Source organism: Pantherophis guttatus, chromosome 2 (assembly GCF_059756535.1).
Source record: "Pantherophis guttatus breed Tessera chromosome 2, ASM5975653v1, whole genome shotgun sequence".
In the NCBI taxonomy this organism is placed as follows: domain Eukaryota; kingdom Metazoa; phylum Chordata; class Lepidosauria; order Squamata; family Colubridae; genus Pantherophis; species Pantherophis guttatus.
The window spans coordinates 60309056-60334335 of NC_142064.1; the positions used below are offsets into that span (position 1 = coordinate 60309056).

Below are 25280 nucleotides of genomic sequence, written 5' to 3' on the forward strand. Positions count from 1 at the left end.
CTGGTCCAGAACGCGGCTGCACGGGTAGTTACGGGAGCTGCCTGGCGCTCCCACATAACACCTCTCCTGCGTGAGCTGCACTGGCTCCCAGTGGTCTTCCGGGTGCGCTTCAAGGTTTTGGTTACCACCTTTAAAGCGCTCCATGGCACAGAACCTAGTTATCTTTGAGACCTCCTGCTGCTACTGATGACCTCCCATCGACCTGTGCACTCCCACAGAGAGGGCCTCCTCGGGGTGCCATCAGCCAAACAATGTAGGCTGGTGACATCCAGGGGGAGGGCCTTCTCTGTGGGGGCACCTACCCTCTGGAATCAGCTGTCCCCAGAGATAAGGAGAATCCAAGACCTCGGTGCCTTCCGCTATGCAAGCCAGGCTGGCTTAAAATTTTTTTAAAATGATTTTAATTGGTTTGTCACTTTTTAAATTATGGGGCCAAATAGATATATATTCTTTTAATTGTTTTTAATGTTTGCATTTTATGTTTCTTATTTGTGGCTGTACACCGCCCTGAGTCCTTCGGGAGAAGGGGGGGTATATAAATTATGTTTTCTCAGGTTTTCGTGGGTGTTTGTATGTAGGTCTTTGGTTATTCAGGTCTTCTCCCGCGTAAAATTAAAATTTTACGCAGGAGAAGAATTTATTTATCCAATTTGTATAGCTGCCTATCTCAAACTAAAGACTTTTACAATTAAAGCACAATGCAAAAAGGAATTAAATACAAATAACAGACAAGAGACTTTATAATTCAGTGATGTCAGCATATCCAGGAAAAAGGGCCCTTCACACACTTGGGAACACAGGCCAGCTCTTCAAGACTTCTGAAAGGCCACCAGGATTGGGGTCATCCTAATCTCAGGAGGGAGGGTGTTTCAGAGAGCAGCACTGCAGGCCTTTTTGACTGAAAGGACCAGACCATGCCTATCCTGTTGGACCAGATTGGATGGGTAGAAATCACTAGAAGACAGTCACAAAAAAGAGGGGGTCAACTTATTTTCCAAAATACCAGAAAGCAAGACAAGAACCAATGGGTGAAACTAATTAAGGAAAGAAGCAACCTAGAACCAAGGAGAAATTTCCTGATAGTGATAACAATTAACCAGTGATTAATTGTTATCACTTTCACCTTCAGAAGTTGTGTGTCATTCACCTTCAGAAGTTGTGGGTCATCATTGGAGGTTTTTAAGAAGAGTGTAGACAGCTATTTGTCTGAAATTGTATAGGATCTCCAACTTGAGCAGGGGGTTGGGCTAGAAGACTTCCAAGGTCCCTTCCAACTCTCTTATTCTGTCATTATTATTATTAACCTGGTTCCAAGCCATGAAGGGTTTTAAAGGTAACAGCAATTTGAATTGCACTTAGAAACATGCTGGCAACCAATGCAGCCAACAAAGCAGTAGTGTTAATATGTGGAATACCAATCAAAGATAATATTTGCAGCTCAGGGTTGAAATAAGGGGTTCTTAGTGCTCTCTGAATTTAGTTATTTTCTTGAAGATGTTTCCTTAGCCAAACTAGGTAACATCTGTTGATGTTGCTTAGTTTGGGTAATGAAACATCTACAAGAAAACAACCAAGCTCCGAGAGCACCAATGGCCCCTCATATACTGAATAGTCAATACCATTTACAGCCTGTGCAACTGCATTCTGTACCAGCTGTAGAATAATAGATCTGGGATAATGCCAAAAACTATCGAGCTTTGGCACCAACTGTAACTGAATTATTTGGTTGTTAGCCTTGCTGTGCCAAACTGTGACATAAATTGTGTCACAAATCTTGCAGTGTCCCTGGTTGTAATATATGAAAATGCATTTGAACAAGATAAGTGACATGACCCAAAATGCCTTAACACATGATTAATAATAAGGGGATATCTGCATAGAGAAGCCCAGGACTATGAAGAAACTCTTATTTAGACAATCATGTTGTGTTTCACATAATACCTTATAGATCATCCAGAGATATGCTTGGAAGGAGCAATCTTCCACTTTTGCTCTTCGACTGTCACTCTAATCAATGGTTTCTTTTAAGCTGGGTTTAGAAGCTAGATTTCTTGCAATGAAGCCTTGCTGAATTTAATAAGACTACTTTCAAATTAAAACTTCTAGTATAAGTATGATTTACTCTGAGCTGAGGTTACCTCAACTCAATTGTCTTGACATATCCCTGGAGCTTTCTTGGCAAAAATATGAGTATGATGTTGTGGTATAGGATATTTTTTTCAAGTTCATAATCCTGCCTAAAACTCTTGGGTTTACTTTCTAGATTTCCAACCAAACAGTCCAATGGTGCTTAGCTTCTAAACCCAGACAATAGTACAGTATTACATGATATTCAATTTATAGTTCAGTCCATTGAAGTTTGTATCTCCCATGTACTATGGACAATTCCTGAACAGATTGGATGGCAAATAAATGCCAGACTCTTCCATTTTGTTACTTGAATATATAAATCATCTTGCTCATTGGAAGTAATTTCCTTTGATAGGTTATGTGTGTATATAACATTTATGTGTATATGTACTGTATCATTTAACATACATTCATCTGTCATAAGCAAAAATTTGAAAGCATTTAGTAGTCTTTAAATTTCTGGGGGCATTTAGAAGATTTTGACATGAACACTGCATTTTTCATTAACATGGCTTTCAATTGTGCAGTCCTATTATTGCTGTATTCTTTTAGTGAAGGATTTATTTTGTTGTACATGATTTAAAATATTGCTCTTTTAATAGCAAGGAGTTTAAAACTGATATATTCATTTTTTTTTCAAACATGATTTAAACTGAACGATATAATGAATTGATTAGTTTTCTAGTTCTTAGAATAAGCATTTGGATAATGTATTTGTTTTTTTTAAAATTGCTGTTTTATTAACTTTTTAAGATATATTCATAAATAGAGATTAAAGTTTAAGAAATACAGTGTCAAACACCAGGGAAATCAGGAGATCCAGACAGTTCAAATCTGTATAAGGATTTACTGTAAGCTAAAGCTCTCTACAACAATCTGAACTACTAATGGTCAAGGGAAATTAGTGGGAGTTAAGAATATAAAGGAATTCAAGGTGGGCTGGACTTAGATCTCTCATAGGCGCACAGGTGACTCATGACCGATGATGTGTTTGATCCCGTCAAATGATAGATAACAAAAATAAAGAGCAAATTCTCTCTGTACCAAACAGATACCAAACAGATAGGTATTATGGTTATGCATGAATGGCTTTAAGAAAGCATTTCCATATACTGTAAATGTGTTTTCCCATTTGAAATCTGAAATCTTTTTTCATCTTAATATTAATCTTGGCTCTAAACAATCAATACTGTCTACTTAAGCTCAGTTGCTGCTTCTTAAGGATACCATATTTGATTTAGACCCCCCCATCACACAATTATCTTTAGTTGTAATATTGCCTACTTTATGAGAAACTGGAAGACAAAGTATTCTGAGATATGTAGAATTGCAATGAAAAGAATGTGTTGCTAAGCTGATTGTGCAAAGAAAGAGTTAGGTATTTTACTTTGTTTCTCATATATTCTTTCATGCTCTTATTCCAAAAGCTGTAAGTAATTTAGGATTTTTACCAATATTTCTTTGTGGACTAAGGAGCAACATTCATTTACTGTTTTACCATATTCATATTTTAGAAGCTTAAGATAGGTAAAAATTGGAGTATCCATTCTGTTCCATCACAGAGGTTTCTAATTTACAAAATAGTGTGGTCAAGAATTGTCCTGAGTTGGGCAGCCTTATAAAAATCTCTCTCCTCATACACAGATATACACACACACACATATGTCAGGTTCAGGTTCAAGAACAACACAGAACAATCCAGCCAAAGGCCATACCAGCCAACCCTATGTCTCCAATAAGGGTGAAAAGTATTCCATCATGAAACATGCCAACTTTGAAATGAGCCAGTGGTCACTCTTCAACCTCCCCCTTCTCCAAAATTCTGAAACAATTGAAATGATCCCTTCTAGGGCTGAAATATTCTATGTTTTTGTCTGAGCATAACAGTATTTGATACTTTCTAAAAGATCATATGTGTAGCTGCATGTCTATATATTTTAAGAACTGTCCATTTCTTTCCCATTCTTTTCCTCTCCTAAGTCTCATTTTATTCAAATTATTAAATGGGATTTCATAATGAGAAAAGCTAATTGGAACTGAAGCTCCAAACAGATGGGTTTCTTTAAAAAAAATTGGATCACATCTTTTTCAAAACAGGAAGTTTTTCCCTGATGGAAGTAACTCCTGGTTTCTGCTTTTATGTGTTACCCAAACATCTAAGTGTTACAGAACTTTCTCCAATCTCTAAATGAGTTGGGTTTCCATTCCTATCACTCCTATTCAGCAGATAGGCCCTCTTTTGCAAGCGGCCATTCTTAATTTGCCTCTTAACCGACATAAAAGTCAGCAGTGATTTTCATTATGGCTTGTGCACCTTTAAGAATTTCTGCAGTGATGCCTAATGATGCAAATCACACTTGCAGAAATTCCCCTTTCTCTCACAGCCCTGAAAGGGGCACTTACTATGTTCCCTGTTGCATCGGGCCAAGCTATGCTGATATGTTTACATTCCTCGTTTGTAAACTTTTACAACATAAAGCCACATTTGCAAAATAGAAGAAGAACTGCCTCTGCCAGCATTCCTATCCTTAAGAGCTGCAAGACAGACAAAACTGGATGCTCGAAGATTCAAGCACCAGAACAATATGAGGTTTGGGAAAACTTAATCTAATGAATCAGCCTGGAAGAAACAGATGAGTCAAATAGAAAGAAAAACAGTGTTCCTATGGCGCTTTAAAGACTACAAATTTATGATCAGATAAGCTATTCTGGTTTACATTCCACTTTATCAAGTGATTCTGTAAGGCCCTAAAGCTTATGTCAAAATAAATGTGCCAGTGCTTAAAGTGCCACAAGATTATACATTGTTCTTGCTACAGAAGTCTAACACAGTTCCCCTAGAAACCGATTGCAATAGAAACAAGTGGAGCCAATCATCCAAATGTACTCCAAATTAGCACAATTTACAGAGATACAAATAAGCAAGTATGCTTCCATTTGTTAATGTACCAGATGTATTTTATTAGAACTGGGCTACGGTGCCTGCACTCTACAAATTCAGATGACCGCTATTGGCAGAAAACTCTCATTGTTGTTTTTATCCACTAGTTACTTGTATTGCTGCAGGCCATGTATGGTATCACTGTCTATAGCAGCATTTTTCAATCTTTGCAACTTTAAAATGAATGGACTTCAACTCCCAGAATTCCCCAGTCAGCTGACTTGGGAACTCTAGGAGTTGACATCTACCATGTGGCACACTTAGCCATATTGGTGGGCACGCGAGCTTAGCTCCCAGCTAATTTTCAGGCCTTCTGGGCTCACCAGAAGTAGGGAAGCAGGCTGTTTTCTGCCTCCAGAGGACCTGGGGGGGGGTTGGTGGGGAAGGCCCATTTTTCTCTCTCCCCAGCCTCCAGAGCCTTTCTAGGAGTCTGGGGAGGCCTTCCCCACCTCACCGGAGGCCCTCCAGAGGCCAAAAACAGCCCATTTGTCAACTTCCAGTCCTACTGGTCACATCAGAAGTTGGCAAACGGGCCGTTTCTGGCCTTCAGAAATTCTGGCCCTCCCCAGATTCCTAGAAAGGCTCTGGAGGTTGGGGAGATCAACAAATGGGTTTACCATGCCATCACGTGCCAAGAGCAGGGGGAGCGTGGAAGAGGGGGTTGGGGGCGCATGCGCAGGGGCAGGGCGCATAGAATTATGGGTGTGGGCATGCACGTGCATGATGCCCCCCCTGCTCCTGGCATGCGATGGCAAAAAGGTTAGCCATCACTGGTCTAGTATGATAAATGTAACATAATCTAGTTAGAATATAGTCAGCTGCCTGAAGCTTTTTACCAAATTTTAATTGTCCCCTTCAGGAACAATTCATTGCAAAATAGCAGATGGAGACTTTGGAGCTACAATTGATCATTTGCTACCTAAATGTGTATCCATTTTTATCTTACAGCTATCAATTGCCAATTTCTTCATGAATCATATTACACCATCTTTATAGGTTTTAATCATCTTAGAAATGTTTGCATTTACTTCATTGTCCTTTTGGTCAGATAACTGACAGTTGTCTTCTTTCTTTCACTAGAAGCCAGAAGTGGCATTGCTGTTGATTTTCCACATTCCACCCACCAGCTCTGCCTATTTTTCTAAACTGGCTGAGGTTTCAATAGTTAAAAGGGTCATACAAAAAATAAACCAGAAGAATGACTTAGAAACATGGATCTTAACTCAGAAAAGTTATCTAGACAATTTTCTTACTTTGGATTTAGCAAAAGAGATGTGAAGGATTCCTATGAAGAAAATTCTGAGAAAAGAAAAAGAGAGAAGAAATAAGTTTTGGGGACATTATGCAAAAGGAATAATCAAGACACTTAAAACTAAAACTAAGGTTTATAAATTTGACCTATATGATCAAGATTAAATTGTAAGTAATCCTCTCTTTTCTAACAGCAGTAAATCCCCCCCCAACTAGAATAAAGATGATTTATTCAAAGATTTGTTTATGGATAAAATATGGGAAGAAGAGAGCTTTGTGGTATTTTTAAAGAAAGTGATAAGCCATTATATTGAGGGGAGACAAAAATATAAATTAATTCATGGGACCTCATTTGAAGAGATTAAAAATTAATATTTTCCATTTGTTGTTTCTAGTCATTCTTAATGGAATTTTATGATTGAATGATGAGGTTTTCAGATTGGTTTATAGATATGAGATAAGGCATGGGAAGAAGAGTTTTAGAGAAAATGACAAGTAAAGTATTATGTAAAGAAGAAAGAATTTTGAAATTATTTACTTCTTTAAAATTTATATATGTAGTTATTTCTGGTAGCTCTTAATAGACTTTTGTTGATTAAGATTGAAAGGTGAAGATTTGTTATTTGCCAATAGGTGAAAGATGAGAAATGGGATGAAAAGAGTTTTGGTGAAAATATTAGAGAAAATGTCAAGCTAATGAAAATGAAAAAGGTGAAGTTATTTCTGTTTTTCCTTACTTATTAAAATATAGTTTTCCCAATTTTACCATATTTAAAAATCATGTATTTTCAATATCTATAAACCTCTTTGTTATAAATATTATTTTAATATGAATGTGCATATAGACACAAAGAGAGCTTAAAAACTGATTAATGAAATAAGCTGAGAAAATATGATAATATTAATAGGGGTTGACATTATCCCATCCAACCATGAAATGTGTTGCGAACTTATCACTATTTCTTGTTGGAATTATCAAGAGGTATAGAGAGAGACCAAAACTGGCAGAATATGTTTCTTAATTTTATTAAATGCAATAGTTTTACTGAGCAGAATATTCTGTGCATCTAATCTGCTTGCCAGAGCTCTCAGATTCAGCAGGTCTACCAAGGATCTTGATATTATGTATATCAGGGGCCCCCAACTCCTGGTTCATGGTCCAGCTCCATAGTCCTTTGGGGACCTGGCCCCAAAAATGGTGGGTGAACAAGCACACATGAAACTGCATTTGTGAAAGCGGTGCGGGCACGAATCGATCCCCTCTTCCCCTCTGCTACCATCACCACTACTGGTCTGCCAAGCCAGAAAAGTTGGGGACTGCTGATGTATATGGCAACAGTACAGGAAATATCATCAAAGATGGCGCACAGTAAAATGATAGCAATAGTACTTATATACTGCTTCACAGTGTTTTACAGGCCTCTCTAAGAGGTTTATAGAGTCATCATATTGTCCCCAGCAATCTGGATGCTCGTTTTACTGACCTTTGAAGAATAGAAGGCTGAGTCAACCTTGAGCAGCTCAGAACTGAACTCCTGGAGTGAGCAGTGAGTTAGACTGCAGTACTGCATTCTTACCACTGCACCACCACAGCTGATATTTATTAAGTGGAGGACTTATGTCAAGGACTATCTTGTTTAACTGCACAGTAGCAATCCAATGCATTTAGTTCAGGGGTGGGTTCTACTTACCTTTACCAGAGGTTCGCAACGGGATCTGTGCATGTACAGATCACTGATGATGACATCTGGGGCGGTGGGCAGGGCCTCCCACTGGTTTTACTACCAGTTCTTGCGAACCGGTCCAAACCGGGGGCAACCCACCACTGATTTAGTTGTCTCACCAAAGTCTGAATTGTGACTCAATTTGTTCTTTGGCCAGAATTTTATTATGTCTTGTTGAACTATTCAATTCTTAGCTTGGCTTGTTTCTGTTCCTCTCTGCCTGAAGTAGGACCCTTCCTCCTACACCATGGCAGAATCAACCTTTCTGTCACATTGCTAGTCCCAAGCCACATTCATATTTGCCAGAAGAGTAACTATATTTTGTAAAAATCTTTTTTCTTTACTACAGGTATTCGACAGCAGAGGCAAAACTGCACCTTTCTTCTCTCCCTCATAATGCAAAAATGAAGCAACATGTTTAAATTATTTGAAAGGAATAGTTTCAGAAATAGACCCCGTTAAATGTAGTTTAATTTAATTCCATTTGCATGTAAATTACAGCAACACCAGAGTAAATTAAACCCTGCCCCAGCTTCTACTCAGAGTTCATAGATATTTAGACCTCATGAAAGGCTGTCTGTTCCAGTCCCAATGTTCATCAAGCTACCTGGTCTTATAAAAAAAACTCATGCTGTGCTTCCATTTTGTTAGCCCTGCGGGCTCATACATAATTAGAACCATAATGGGAAGAACGATTGCTAAGTGAGGAAATCCACCATTTCTGCAGAAGAAGATAGTTAAAAGAAATAGCCTATTTAGAAAGTGTCAGGAGGACAGGCCCGGTAGCCTTTACAACTTCTAGGGATACCACATTATGCCTTCTACAAAGTCCTGGTTCACTGGAGGATGACTCCCCGGATCTGGTGGCTGCATTGTTTTCTTTGTAATAGATTTTCTCTTTTCCAATCTGTTGCATTTGCTGACAGCTGCTCACCAGGGTGACACAAGTTGTGCGTTTCTATTCATTTGAAGGCTTGGACATGTGCAGAGATGTTATATGACAGTCATATTCAGCACACACAGCCCATATCTTATCTTTAATTGCCAAAGCTGTCATCGATTGAACTCTTTGTTTTGGAAGCAATTTTCTGTATATTTCTGCAGCCAAAACAAAGGCAAGGCTGCTTGGTATTCTCTCTAAACTTTAAATAGTACAATGCATTGAGTTACCAAGAAATAGATAATATTAAAATTCATGGTCTCTTGCATCTGACGAGGAAATTCCAGAACCTGCAACGTTTATTTATTTATTTATTTATTTATTTATTTATTTATTTATTTATTTAATTAATTTCTATACTGCCCTTCTCCCGAAGGACTCAGGGCGGTGAACAGAATAAGATTTCATATATATATATATATATATATATATATATATATATATATATATATATATATGCGATATTTTTGCAATCAGGGTTTTTTCCTATGTTGAAAGATGTTAAAATGGCCATGGTGGGATGAAATCTCTATTCATCACTTTCAGACCTGTCAGAAATTTTATGTTGTTTCTTCTGTGACTTATGGGAGACTGGGATAGCACTATGGCCATATGGGATAGCACTATGGATAGCACCATGGCCATTTTAACATCTTTCAACATAGGAAAAAACCCTGATTGCAAAAATATCGCACATTTATACCTATGAATCAAAAGAAATAAATATTTGACCTCTACAGGGAGGAGTCACAAAATATGGGTGTGTCTGGCTGAAGAGGCCTAAAAAGGCCGAAATAGTGCTATCCCAGTCTCCCATAAGTCACAGAAGAAACAACATAAAATTTCTGACAGGTCTGAAAGTGATGAATAGAGATTTCATCCCACCATGGCCATTTTAACATCTTTCAACATAGGAAAAAACCCTGATTGCAAAAATATCGCACATTTATACCTATGAATCAAAAGAAATATATATATATATATATATATATATATATATATATATATATATATATATATATATATATATATATTATAAACAATAAATAATAAATTGAAAGTAAATAATAACGTTAGGGGTTATATATTTCATAAAACTGTATACGACTAATAATTTGGCTGGGAGACTCAATAATTACTGTTTTTACTGGTTGTGTCCTCATTTATAATCTTGAATTTGTTTTCAATTGCAAGCACAGAAAAAAAACCCCCAAACACGAAGTATTTTTTTTAGGACTAGATGATTAATTGATTACTCCATTGAATACACTTGAATTAAATACATTAACTGAAGCATGGTTTTGAGTTTGCATATTGTACATAGTGTTGTAGCAGCCTATTTTAGAAGCAGTATTCCTTCCTGTGAAAGGAAAGGAAGAACACATCCTTTAAGCGTATTGTACAGGTAGTCCTCAATTTACAACAGTTCATTTAGTGTTCAAAGTTAAAACGGCCCTGTGAAAAGGGACTTATGACTGTTTTTCACATGTATGACCATTGTGGCATCCCCATGATCATGTGATCAAAATCCAGATGCTTGGAAACTGGTTCATATTTATGACCGTTGCTGTGTCCCAAGATCATGGGATCCCCTTTTGCAATCTTCTGACAAGCAAAGTCAATGAAGAAGCCAGATTCACTTAACAATTGGGTTATTAATTTATCAACTGCAGTGATTCACTTAACAACTGAGGCAAGAAAAATCATAAAATGGGGCAAAACTCACTTAACAAGTATCTCACTTAACAACAGAAAATTTGGGCTCAATTGTAGTCGTAAATCGAGGACTACCTTTATTTAGTCCAATTGAATTACTTCAGCTAATGTTCTGCTAAAATCTGCCTTCAGATTGTGAAGTTTTCTCCCCTTGAAACCTCTTGTTTCTACACCATCTGCAGCTTCCTGGCCTTTCCAGATGAGATTTTTCCTCATTTAGGAAAAAAACAAAAAACAAAAAAGAAGACAAACAAAAAAACAAAGAAACTTTGAAATTTAACTGATGTGTAAAGTTCACCCCACAATTTGATCTTATTCTTCTCCAGAAAATATGGATATGCACACTGTTAGATTTATGTCTAACTCTCTTCTCTTTTGCCACCATCATGATTTCTAATTAGTTACCACTTCTAAGTAGGTAATTTACCCGACATTTTCTGGATTATGGGCCCTGTGGAAAGGACTCTTGGCTTTTTAACTATTGTCTCTTAGTGCTTGAACTAAAATAATATATTACATCTTTTTATTGACCAGGTTCAAACTATCTTACTTTGGACACATTATGAATTATACCTTTTTATTCAGATGATCCCAGAATAATAATATTCCCTGAAAATGTATCTAACTGTCTGTCTGTCTGTCTATCATATCTGTCCATATATCCATCTATCTGTCTATCCTGTCTGTCTGTCTGTCTATCATCTATCATCTATCTCTGGATTCTTCACATTCTAAAACAGAAAAAACCCCCACAATGTCCTGCCAAACAACCTTCACTGAGTAAATTCCACTTCCGAAACATTTGGAAAAGCAATCTGGAAAAAAATCATTATTCTTTATTGCATTCCCCCCCCCAAAAAAAAAACAAAAAACAAAAAACAAAAAAAAAACCCCCATCACTTGCCAAAAAATTGCAGGCTATGATGTCAGACTATCAATATTAAAAAGCTCACAATGGTATGAGATTTTTTTATACTGAATGCAAACAAACAAACAAGAAAACCAACCCCACACAAGATGCTTGTATTCTGAATGAAGGGGAAAAAAGTACAATTGTGTCATACTAAAACTTAATCTTGCCCAACATTGTAAGGGATCTTTCAAAATTATCAACAATTTCTATGAAATAAATCCTGCAAACTGATCAATGCATCTTGAACATCTCTATTTACTTTCAGCTTTGTTCATTTTCTGGTCTACTGTGTCAGAATTTTGTTTCACCTCCAAAAAGTTGTGTTTCACATAATTCATGTAGTTTTTACCGGCATAAATTCAGCCATTCTAAAATTATATTTTAAAAAAGCTTTTAACCTAAAAAGAAATAATTTTCTTTTTCAGCTACTTTTTGTGTTTCTTTCTCTTGTGGGTCCTGAAGAAATTTGGCTGAAATTAGAGCTTTCTGCTTTTCTTCACCTCACTTGGGAAACAGCTCTTTTGTTTTCTCTGTCTTTCGATTTTAAATCCATAATTTATTACTGAAAAGATATAATTTAAATGAAAAAAGAGAAAAGGATTTTTCCACTTACCAATAAAACAGCTAAAAGATGACGAGATAGCCCCTTAGTCTAACAAGGAAGAAGTTGGCAAATTCAATTTGTCACCATACCAACCAGAAGCTTCATTATTAAATATCATTCAATTCTAATTATATGATTTCAATGAGCAAGAAAGGAAAGAAGAAAGGAAAGAAGAAAATATGTCACTTACATTTTGTTCCACAAACCTGCTAGTCTCTTCCCAATGCTAATCTCCCCATTTCTTTATATAATTTATAAAGATAAAGATAAAGGTTCCCCTCGCACATATGTGCTAGTCATTCCCAACTCTAGGGGGCAGTGCTCATCTCCATTTCAAAGCCGAAGAGTCAGCGCTGTCTGAAGAGGTCTCCATGGTCATGTGGCCAGCATGACTAAATGCCAAAGGCACACGGAATGCTGTTACCTTGTCATCAAAGGTGGTCCCTATTTTTCTACTTGCATTTTTTACGTGCTTTTGAACTGCTAGATTGGCAGAAGCTGCAATAAGTAACGGGAGCTCAACCCATTACGCAGCACCAGGGATTCAAACCGCTGAACTGCCGACCTTTCAATCGACAATCTCAGCGCCTTAGCCACTGACCCACCATGTCCCTATATAATTTATAAAGCAGCCCATTTCACAGAGTGACTTGGGGACTGTATAAAAATTAAAACAACGTGCTGAACATAAAAACTGCTAAAGCTTAAATCAGTAAACCCCAATGAAACAAAGAGAACATATCATCAAAAACAGAGCTTGCCCAACTTCCTGACCCAAAAACTTGGGCAAATGACTTCAGACTTATGAAAAATTGTACTGTAACAATCTCTGCTGTTACATTGGCTTGGGTAGAAAAGATGAGCTTTGGGTTCTTAAAAGAAAACCCCAAATCCAAAGTCAGCTGTCTTTAAGGAAGAAAGAGCAGAGATGTAGAATCTAATGTCTTAGGATGTGTTTTCTTATGCTGATATGTGGCAGTAGACTACATGGAGTTCTCCCCTCCTGCCTTGTCTTGTCCAATCATGTTTTCTCGGTGCCTGGTTTATATTTCATAAGTCACCACCCTCAGTTTTATTAGCTCACTTTAATGTTTGAGAATCTTTAACTTAGAAAGAAAGTGACTAATAGGAGACGTGATTGGGGTATTGCATTTCATTGGCCAAATCTGGCCCTAGGTTCTGCTTTTGTTTATCTTTTCCAATAAGCAACTGACTTGGAAGATCATTTTAAAAAAAATTATTAGAGTACTCTGATAAAGTGGTGTCTCCCTATGAAAAGGGGGAACCTTTTATAGTTAACACAACAAAGAACTTCAAAGCAAAAGCTGATTGGTTTAGAAATAGTCATCTGTCCAGTTACATCACAAGAATTAAAGCATCCAAACATATATGAACATAGCCATAGAAAAGGGCATTGTATTCTGAGAAAAAGAAACATTTGCAAAGTAAAACATCAGGATGGGTATAGGTAAGATATTTTCTCAATGCTTCCCAAGGTTGAGCTTCACTATTTTCTTCGTTCATGGAGGCTTGAGAACAGCTAAAAATGAAACTGTTATCTACAATGTATCAAATGGTCTGAAAGTCGTGGTTTCTGAAAGAGAGGCTTTTTCTTGAAGTTTAAGGCTTATGGAAATTATTAGCAATACAACTGAAAAAGCAAATTTAAAACACAAGAAAACCCATGTTACTTAGCTAGTGCAATAGTACTACAAGTAAGAACAAGTATTACAAAGTCCATCCTTTGTGGCCCTCAATATAGAACCATGCATTCCATGGGTATATTGGATTTGGAGAATTTGGATTTGATTCTCTCAAATCACTAGGACCAGAGATTATCCAATGAAGCTTGCTAAAGAAATTTTAAACATATTTTTTTTTGTTTATTGTGAGTCAGCATATAACTAACCTGTAGAACTATCAGGACACAGTGAGGGCCACTGAGTTTTAAAAGGACATTAGATAAATTCATGCACAACATGTTAGTCTAGAAAGCTCAATATTACATCCAGAATGGGGACAGCTTGGCTCCAAATACCAGTCAAAGGTGAACTACAGCAGGTAAAGATATATCTCTACATTCTATTTGTGAGCACCTCGAAGTGCTGGAGACTATGAGAAACGTTATATTGGAGTAAAATGTGCTTTGCCTTGGTTGAGCTGAGCTGTTCTTATGCTACAATATACATGGACCTTTTCACTGCATGTCATTCACCTAATCATGACATGTTGTTTGACCACTAGGTTGGCTGCAACTATATTTTTCATTTTGATCCATATGATCATCATCTTTCCAGTATCTGGCTTACGTTTCATGTGGCATGTTACAAATGTCATGTTGAGTCATGTTACATTCTCTACATTTGTGTATAAAATGATCCTCATTAATGTTACATTGGTGCAATGAATCATTCTACATTAATTCTATATTTATACTATAAGCTGATCTACATTCCTCTTAGCTGTAATTTTAAAACATGCATGCAGGCAAAGTTTTATGTAACATGTAATTTGATTCATGATGAAGATGACTTCTTGAAGAATTAGTGACCTCATGTAGACAAGCCTCATGTTTTGCTAAAGGTCTAACATTTGAATTAAATCTACCTCATATATTTTATTAAAGTGTGCATTGTAATACAATTTTTAAACAAATGGAAAGATGGGTATGAATATAAGACAATAAAAATTGTATTTCCAAGTTGTATTTCTTTAATCTATTAGTTATCTATTTTGTCCCCAGAACTGACACACCGTTTGACAAATTTGTCTTGTTTCTAAATTTCCAGAGGCAGAACATGAAAACATATAGAAACATCCAAGAAAGAATAAATGAATTTTCTTTTCTAGCTCAAGGTCTTGGATCAAATTTCTCACCATTCTGCTATTGTTTATAAACGGAGAAATCAAAGTTGATTTTGTTTTGCTATATAGATTACATGTACAGGAAAAATAGCTTGCTATGTGAAAATGTTTTGCTTCTTTCATTGTGCTATCACTTTTTTTTGGTCAATGTTTCTTTTTCTCAAGCAAGTCAGTTTTTTATTTGATTTTTTTTTTTACAATACTCTAAAGCAAATGGGAAAGAAAATGATTTTTTCTGTGTATATGTGTGCTTTCTCCTTTCCCCCCGTTGTCAAAATTATATACCTGCAATACTGAGGCTTAGTTGCCGCACACAGAGATTAGGACAAGTGTCAAGCAATATTTCATGGCCTCATGAACATCCCCAATTTATACCCCAACCCATATATATGGGGTCACAAGGAGAAAGAAAGTATGATTCAGTAAATATACATTACATCAGTATGCTTGTCTCATTAATTATCTGCTGAATACAGTTACATATTTTGTTATATGTACTTGCACTTTGGAAGAAATAGAAGACAAGACTGGGAAACAAAACATTAGTCCTTTACCTCAGGGTTCTCCAATTGTGGCAACACTAAAAAATATGGACTTCAACTTCCAGAATTCTGCTGGTTAGGAAAGTCTGGGAGTTGAGTCTTAAAGTTGCTGACTTTAAGTTGCCAATCTTAAAATTGCCGACATTGAGATAGATTGCCTTAACATGTCATGTGAGGGAAAAGTGGGGCTGAAAGTCCAGTGGAGAATCTGTTCCACTGATGATCATAGTTCTACTTATTTTAAGAAAACCGTGAAATGGCAGCAGTTGTCACTAGAAGAATGAAAAATGTTGGATAGGAAAGGAAACAAAGCTTAAAGCAAACTGACTGACTGAGTGAGTGAGGGACAGAGAGAGATGATTCTGGTTGCACAGGTCTGTAACTGGAAGAACTCAGAAACAGAAGAAATGAGATCCTCAAGAGATGTTGAGGTAGAGATTAAAGGGAGCAGTAAGAAGCATCTGGTAGATAGCTTGGAGGCAAACAGGTCTGTCCCAAAGAGTAGGAAAAAGAGAAACAAAACTCAGAAGAGCCAAGAAAGGTCTATAAAGATATAAAAAGTTGTGAATCTATAGATGCAAAGACAGAACATATACATCTTGAGAAGAAGAGAGGGAGGAGAAGAACCTAGCCAAGAATTTCAGGAACTGAAGTCCACCCATCTTAAATTTGCTAAGAATGAGAGACATTGATGTAAATGTTTACTGTGTTTTTACTGCTTCTTTAATGGAACTACTCAGTTGATTGAGTCTGAACTGCTGGATCTGAGCGAGCAGGACATAAGAAAATACTCCAGTTGTATTTGGTAGCTTAATGTTGTTTCAAGTTAACATTTTTCTTATACCTGTATAACACTGGGGTGGTTTTTCTAATGAAAACAGTAAAGGTGTTTACATCTATCACTGGTTGGGTGTTTCTTTTACAGGAAGGGGTGGACTTCAAAAATTTTAGCAAGAGAATTCTCTGCCCGATTGCTGGGTGGGCGTGGCCATGGTGGGTGTGGCCTAATCAGCTTCCTGGACCATGGGGGGGGCATTTTGGTCCTCCCTGGGCTCCGGAGGTTTTCCTCAAGCTTCCAGGAGGGCAGAAACAGCCTCCCCAGGCTCCGGAGGCCCTCTGGAGGCTGGAAATGGGCCTGTTTCTGGCCTTCCTAAACTTCCGGTAGGCCCATTTTTCACCCTCCCCGAGCCTCCGCATGTGCCCTGCATCAAAAACAGTAGGGACTCCTGGGAGGGGCAGGATGGATGGGGCCAGCCAGGAGTGGGATTTGGGGGTTCTCTGAACTGCACAGAATCTTAGCTAGAGGTTCTCCTGAACCCCTGAGAACCCCCAGCAGCCCATTCCTGTTTACAGGGGAGGAAAAGAAGGAGAGGAGAAATCATTCTTAGAAGTCTCTTTGTTGGCTAGAGACTTGGCAGCAGACTTCTTTAAAGAGAATTGCCAAGGAGCCCACAGGGACCATGTTGGGAGGCTGCCTAGAGAGCCAGTTCCTCTCAACAAAGAAATTGCCTGGCACTGTAGGGGTTTCACCCTCAACTCCCAGATAAATGCACCTTGGAGAACTTTTCTATCCTGTCTTCCACAGAGAATCTTCTGGTTTTTTTTTTTTTTTTTTTTGACCAAGTCAAACTGCTGTAATTATCTCTTTGTCAGGACATGAAAAAAAAATGTATTTATTAATTGAAAGGGAATTGCTCCATGTATCTATTGCACAGTGACCTGCGTGTATGTAGTGTGCGTGTTAGCTAGACTGACATTTTCTGCTTCCTGATCACTGACAATTAATGTAGCATTTCGTTTGCCACAAACTTGCTAATAAATACCTTTGCTGAAAGCCATTTGGAATTTTAACCAAAGAATAATAGGGATGTTAGAAACACACATTTTAAACAAGTAAGAAAAGAAATTCTTCAGAGCAGCTACTACTGAGATTTGTTGGTTTAAGTCTAAATAAAAGGTTAAAACAGAATAAAAACAGGTTATTACTCTTGTTATTCAATCCAACCTTTGTGGCTGAGGCCATCTTTGCTCTTCTTTTGCATTGTCTGCCCCACTTCTCTCAGGATCTGGATTGAATGGCTTCCATGTCCTGCCCAGTTATAAATACTGTACTTCAAAATCTGAACTGGACCTTTTAACAGGACAAAATTTTGATATTTTGTCATAAACTTATCAACATTTAACCCATACCGCACCATTTTACCTATTTCCTTCCTAAGTAGGGAAGAAAGTTTTTTTTTTTTTTTAAAGTTAAGGTTATGGCACAAACTATGTGGTCACGCCTGTCATCTTGACTTTTCTGCCCCTCCCCCAATGCCTTTCTTCTTGCCCTTCATTCTGGTAAAAGTTTAAAGACTGAATTCCAAAGATTCATTCTATGTTGCCAGGACTCCAGATAGTTAACATTAGAAATAGGCTTGGGGAAAGTTTAAAAAAATGGGGGGAAAGGCTCTAGCATTTTTCTTAAGTACGTGCACAATTGTAAGTGTATTTATGATATATTGAAAGCAATTCATTCAATGGAAATAAGCTCCCCACAAAGATTGCTTATTTTGAGGGGTGGGGGGGGGAAGGGATTATGTCCTCAGTAGGAGCACTTCAGAGTCATCCTCAGCAAATGAATGTGCATACAGCTCAGCAAGGCTGCTTTGCTCACCTGGGGAGCATCTATGGTAAGCCTTTATATGCCACTTTTAGACATTTTAATGCCGTGTTTGTCAAACTTGATCTGGTGCCCTTCAACTCCCAGTTGAAGGGCTGAGGAAATTTGGGAGCTGACCTCCACACATCTTAAAGTTGCCAAGCTGAGAAACACTGTGCTAATGCATGCCAACTGACATTCTTAAACTATGTCCAAATTTTATCAATCAATGAAAGCCAACCAACCTGAGATTTAGGCTAACCAGTGGTGGGTTGCTCCCGGTTCTGTCCGGTTCTTTAGAACCGATAGTAAAAGCAGCGGGAGACTCCGCCCACCTGTCCGGATGTCATAATTGACGATCTGTACTTCTGTTGCGAACCGGTAGTAAAGGTAAGTAGAATCCACCCCTGAGGCTAACTATGGGAACACATAGGCATATAAATTTGTGATAAGACAGTATAGGAATCAAGGAGAACAATCCAATAATCTATAGGTAAAATGTAGCTGTTTTGCATTGGCTGGGAGGTCAAACTTATCTTCTCTCTTTCTATCCCAAAACTCTCTTTTGGGGTTCTACTCCTTAGAGAGAAGTATGAGACATGAGGATGTGATTATGAAAGAAGTGGAGTTTGCATTGCAATGTCTCAACACTCATTTTATAACCCTTCCCTATTCCATCCACGCTATATTTCTAAAATTCATCCACAAAACACTCTGCTTTGAGAATATATTTTTCTGCCACTTAAAATTACAATCATTCAAGTGATTGGGTTCATTTAATTTTACATCTATGGATATTTTTGTTTAATGTAAGAATGATAAAATGTGAGATAAAGAACTTGAATTAAAAACATATTTCACAAAATGCTAGAACACATTGTCAAAGCCTCATGTTTTGATTTCTAGGTTTGCAAAGTGACAGGCTGGTATACAAAATAATGTTTCTTTCATGAAGGATTCAAGTGAGATATTTTTTCAGTACTTAAAGTATATTGACTCTAATCACTGGGACCAGTAAAATATGATAGACTTTTATAAGTGGTGAAGACTATATTCAGATCACACAGACAGGGTGACCCTCAATTTTTCTTTACAATTGAATTTTTCACCTGTAGATCTCTCTGGGTGATATCTTTTATGTAGAGGCCTTTATTCTTGACGACTCTGTGATCCAAGTCCAAATAAAAGATAATAAGCTTTTAAAACATGGCTGGCATTTTTGAAGTTACCCATCATCCCTTCAGCAGCAGAATGAGCAACGATGCAATTTAGATGGTGTCGTGGTATTCCTTGTTATGGTAGAGTGTTATATTTCTGTTCTGATTTTAATCATTTCTAAACTGGGTAACTCTAAAATAATAGATGACAAATCTGCATTGTATGGACATACATAATGCTGAAAAGTTTAGTATGAGGTGCATAGTCTGAGAATGTTTCCATAGCCTGGTGAGGTGGCTCAGTGGCTAAGACACTGAGCTTGTCGATCAGAAAGGCGGTTCGAATCCCTAGTATAGGTCTCCTGCGTGAGCAGGGGGTTGGACTAGATTACCTCCAAGGTCCCTTCCAACCCTGTTACTGTTACCAAATACAGCTACCATTCAGTTTCTTCTTATATTCAACCTCCTGTGGATTCTTCTTTCTTTAAAAAACAATACATCTTTTGATTTTACCTGCAAAAGTGAGAAAGTAAGCTAAGAATGGGACATGGGTTTTAAGCAGCAGAATCTTCAAATCTAGGTATTGGCGGTCTCCTTTGCTACAGTTGATAGTGAGAAACTTCTTCATAAATAAGAAATGTTTGTCACCTCAGTCAGTGTACAGTTAAAAGAGAAGTTATATCATTTTAGAAAAAAAATCTTGTACAATAGAGCTTCTGCATAATTTCCTGATAAATTATAAAAAAGCAGAAGGCATAAATCATTTAAAAGTTCTTCATTTTGCTTTGTTTATTTTAAATCTTATTGTTTTATCCAGTGGTGGGATTCAGCCAGTTCAGCACCACTTCGGGAGAACCGGTTGTTAACTTTCTGAGGAGTTTGGCAAACTGGTTGTTGGAAGAAATCATTAGGGCAGAGAACCGGTTGTTAAATTACTTGAATCCCACCACTGCTTTTATCTAAATATAGCTTCTGTTTATTGAATTGGCCAGGCTCTTTCCTAAATCTTTCTTACCAGAATTCAACCAGCCTTTTGTTTAACATTACTGACTTTCAACAGTTTTACGTTTCAGCCACATAACGATTTATAAATCATTCTTCACAAACTTTGTGTCCTTATATTAAGGTGGATGACATCACAGCCTTTTAAATATGATTCATGTCGCCTTTTCTGTGACAGTCATTTTGCTCTGTTAAAGTTGCATGAATGCTAAGCAAGGAGGGTTTCAGTTGTCAGGGAAAATAGCTTTTTTTTCCTCCCTAGAACTCTTATCTCCATTTTGTCTCATGCAAAAAGAAAAACAGAAAAAAGCCTGCCTTTCAAACTTATATGATACCCATTTTTTCTCTCCCTCCCCATCCCTGTACATCTCCAGATGTGTCTCTTGCTGCTTGAAAAGATGATGCATAAATGCATTTCTTTTAGACAATAGGGTCCTTTAGAATCTGAAAAAAAGTACATAATATCAATGTATGTTGCTTATTGCTATAAGGCAATAAAATGATTGATTCAGTGCGTAGAAGCCAACTGAAGAAATAATATATGTAATAGTTTTGCCTAGGAGGTTCTGTTGGTTCGAGAAAAGAAGAAAATGAAGAAGAAACAACTATCTATTTTGGGGAAACTGTATTGTTGTTGGTGTCCTCCAAGAAAAAAAATTAATCATAATGTAAAGGCTGTCCAGAAAAAAGGATATAACTAAATAGAAATGAAATGTAAATAGATTTATACAATCATATATTTAACACCCAATTAGTTGAACACATTTTAAAAGTCACAGTTAAGTGGACAATAAAAACAATAGCTGAATTTGGTGAACAACTATTTTCTCAGCTGTGCTTAATTGTTTATTTATTAATTGTAGACAGTTTTTTCCAGATGTGTTTCTTCCTCCTTTACTAATGATTATTCAACTAACACTCATTTTTGAACTTCTCAGAGTTTTGAGCTTCTTTTATGAACTTATATTTTTCTTATGCAATCTGTAAAATATCAGTTTTAAACATTTTTTCTTAATTTGCTGCAGTGCCTTAAAAGTTCTGCAAAAAAAGATTCAGGTATTTTCTTTCAATTTATTTTGAAACACTCTTTTGTAGTCATAACTGTAACATGAGGCTTATTCATGCATTTAGCAACTCCACAAATTCTGTCTTCACCTTTCTGTCATTTGCTCATTGAGGTTTTATTGTGCCAGTAGTTTTGACATGGAGAACATATGCTTATGACAACCATTAGGGAGAATTGCTTTAGTATGCAAAAATGTTTGGCAATGGGGCTTCGTATTACACCTTCTAGGGGAGGGGAGTGGTTGAGAACACAAAACAGGACCTGCCTTTCTTTAGAGGATTTTAGTGTTCATACTGGGTGGTTAATCATTTACTTTCTTTGCACATTTCAGTAACAAATCGCATCTCCATAGTTGTATAGCTAAGCCCAATACTATAATGTCTGAATATGTGATTTGTTGAAAGCAATCAAATGTTGCATCCATCTTACGCTCCATTTCTTCATTGAGAGAAAATATCAGCTCAGGTCTTCATAAAGACAAAACTCTTTTTGTTTCCTTCATGCAAAAAAAGTACTACACAGCAGATAAGATGATAGAGTGGATTACAGCTTGCTTATTCCAAAGGCAGGTGAAAGTCTGCTTGAAGAGACATGCAGAAAGTTACTAGCCTAGTTTACATATTATTAAGTTACAAGATGATTTGTTTGATTGTTGTTGACGTGCTGTGAGAATCCATCCATTGTGGCTTGGAAATTGTATTTTATGGTTTTGCATGGTGTGCAATCAGTCACTATAGCTTATTCCACAAATCATTAGTTAAAACAAATGATAGTTTCCCAGAGTGTGCCAACCAAGCTGTGACTTTGCCTGTGGATTTCAGGTAGGATTAGAATATCTATCTTTCTATCTATTCTATTGTGGAATAACTTCCAAAATCAGAAAGCTGGAGGAAAAGGAAAAGAGATAATTGGGGGGGGGGGGAATGAAAGGCACCCCAACATGTAGAAGATTTCCATTGCTGCTATCATTCTATATTTTTATTTGGCACAGTTAGGTTATAAAAATATTATAAAATGTTTACTAATGTGAGAAGCATGGTGGTTCATGTGCTTAGGATCCTGGGTTGACAATTTGCAAGCATACATTTGAAGCTTGCTGTTTGATGGGGTGAGTTCCCATCATTCACTCCAGCTCCTGTCCACCTATCAGTTCAAAAATGTGTAAACATTAGATAAATAGATACCACTTTGGTGGGCTCATTAATGGGGACATGAAAGGAGCAACCAACTGGATCTCCCTTGAACAAAGATGATGTCACCAGCTGATCCTTTTACCATGAAAGCACTTTAGTGCTTCTGATATGGAATTATTACAGAATTTACTAATGTGTGCCCACTTCAAAGAAATGTCTTCGAAACAAAGAGCAGCACAGTGATGCCTCAGACATAAAAAGTGATGCAGGGATTCCAGAGGAATATGCTTTCCTTGGTAGGATCTTCTTCAAACATCATAGAAATAGATGGTGATGGAGGTGGAGAGATTTCCCCCAAAAATCATGGTTCAGAATAAGTGGTATCAATGTAACCCCCTTCCCTAATAACTGAAAGCTGAATTCGCATTAGAAAAAGCATATGAAATATTTATTTTCTTGAATGCAGTCAAGGTTTTAAACTGCCCAGAGTTGTTCAAACAAACAAACAAACAAACGCAGATGGAAAGAAAAAAAAATCTCATATCTTTTTTTATTGTTTTAAAATCCTCCCATTTGTATTCAGAATTCAGAAATGAAAAATAGAAAAACCAGGATTTTTGGGGGATTTTTTTCTTGGAGAGATATAAGTAGTTGTGAGATATTGTGCCACATAGCAAAAATGATAATGCTGAATTTTGTTGCTAATGTATTTGGGATTTTGCCATAAAGTCTGCCTTAGGCAACAATTCCAATTTTACTCTTTCAGAACAATTCAGCCTTTAAGCATGATGGTTGTTAATATGTCTCTTACTCTTCTTTTCCTGTTGACTCTCTTTCTGCAAAGATTTACTGAGTAACAGCTGGAAAAAAATGAATATAAGTGCAGACAAGGAGTACTAAGGATGGGAATTTCTGCTAGCTGAAATCCATATGATCGCATTGATGGTTTGGTTAAAGAAAACAGACTCCCACTCTCTCATCCAGCATCCAGAAAGACTCTTTAAAGAAGCTCTGTAGTTCAATGTCATGGAATATATTCAAAGAATCCAACTATCTCCTGCTGTCCAATCTTTGGGAAAAATATTCACAACTGCAGCTGAATTGCAAATCTCATAAAACCTTTCTGTTCTCAGTTTCTTCCTTCTATCCCCATTAACATGAAAATTTCCTTTTTTATCTGTTTCTTAATTTTGTGTAACATTTCTCTCTTTTCCTTTAAAGTGTTGATTCTTATTATCTTAATAGCAATAGCACTTATATACTGCTTCACAGTGCTTTACAACCCCTCTCTAAGCGGTTTACAGTGCCAGCATATTGTCCCCAACAATCCTCATTTTACCGACCTGAGAAGGATGGAAGGCTGAGTCAACCTTGAGCCGGTGAGACTTGAACTGCCAAACTGCTGGCAGCCAGTAGTCAACAGAAGTAGCCTGCAGTACTGAATTCTAACCACTGCGCCACCACAGCTCTTATTAAGCTGTATCTTACTCTTGAGTCACCATAATCTTTTTTTTTCTTCTAACTATGTTTCCAGACCTTCTCTGGATTCTCTGTATTTCTCGGTGTCCAGGAAGATCCCGGGACCAAACGCTTTGCACTGAAGTAGTGCCCAAAATGATTTTGAAACAATGCTCTGGTTGATCAGAAATTTAATAGCATTATTATAGCTTTCTACTACTTGATACCCTGCAGATGGCCAAGGATGGTTATGGATGACAGTTTCAGTTTAAAAGACATGTTGGCCATCAAGTTATAGTATGATTAAAATCCTGTTCCTTTCTTTTTTCTTTTCTTTTTTTTTTAATAACGTTTCTGTTTTAGAGACAAGTTTTCTATAGTAGTTCATCACGCTGAGCCTTTTGCTACCAAAAACTGCCAATTTCAAGATCTACCCTCATGAAGAAATAATAACAGCATAACAAATGCCCTATTTGGAAAAGAAATCTCTCTGTATCAAAGCATGTACCATGCTTTGTAACTTTCTTATGTGAAGTTTTATTCATTTCAGTTCCTTACTTTCTTTTGTTCCCACAGAGTACTGATGCATGCCTGGAAAAGCTGAGTGCTCATCTAGTACAAGAGCTGGAAGGAGAAGAAAGGGTAACGCCATACCTGAGCAAATGTTTCAAAGCCATTTAATGAGACGCTCTGCATAAAAATGAGCTGCTTTGAAATAAACCCTATATAAAGTTCTGTGGCTACATGCAGAATTGGTTCTCATTACACTTTTAAGATTAACGATGAAATCAGGATATGAATGTCATATGTATGAAAGAAGTTATTGAAATAAGGATAAATTAGCCACATGATGGAACATAAATATCATTACGGATGTTGTGATATCTCCGCATACGTTTATTAGATTTTTTTTTTTAAAAAAAGCCGAAATGCTACCTGGTATGTCTTATAAATCTGACCTTTTTAATATTCTCTGTTTTGACTAGTTAATTTTTTTTTCCAATTCGTTCTTGAAACAGTAAACAAAGTGAGGATAGAAAATGAACAGGGAAGGAATTAAAAGTTTGAAAAGGCCATGGAGTGTGAAGATCTATCAAAGAGGCAAATATATATTAAAGGAAACAGATTGGTTACTCATTAAACAAAGCAAAAGACACCAAACTATTTAGTTCTGTGAATTCAGTTTTTAGATATCAT

The 25280-nt window shown here is 37.0% G+C and overlaps 1 long non-coding RNA gene across 1 annotated transcript in view; it reads left to right on the top strand.

The window, feature by feature from the left end:
* Nucleotides 1-24816, top strand: part of LOC148115129 (uncharacterized) — a 202681-nt gene extending 177865 nt beyond the window's left edge. The window contains exon 3 of the long non-coding RNA XR_015731892.1: nucleotides 24660-24816. This is a non-coding gene — a long non-coding RNA (uncharacterized LOC148115129). The remainder of the gene's footprint in view (nucleotides 1-24659) is intronic.
* Nucleotides 24817-25280: the final 464 nt, after the last annotated feature.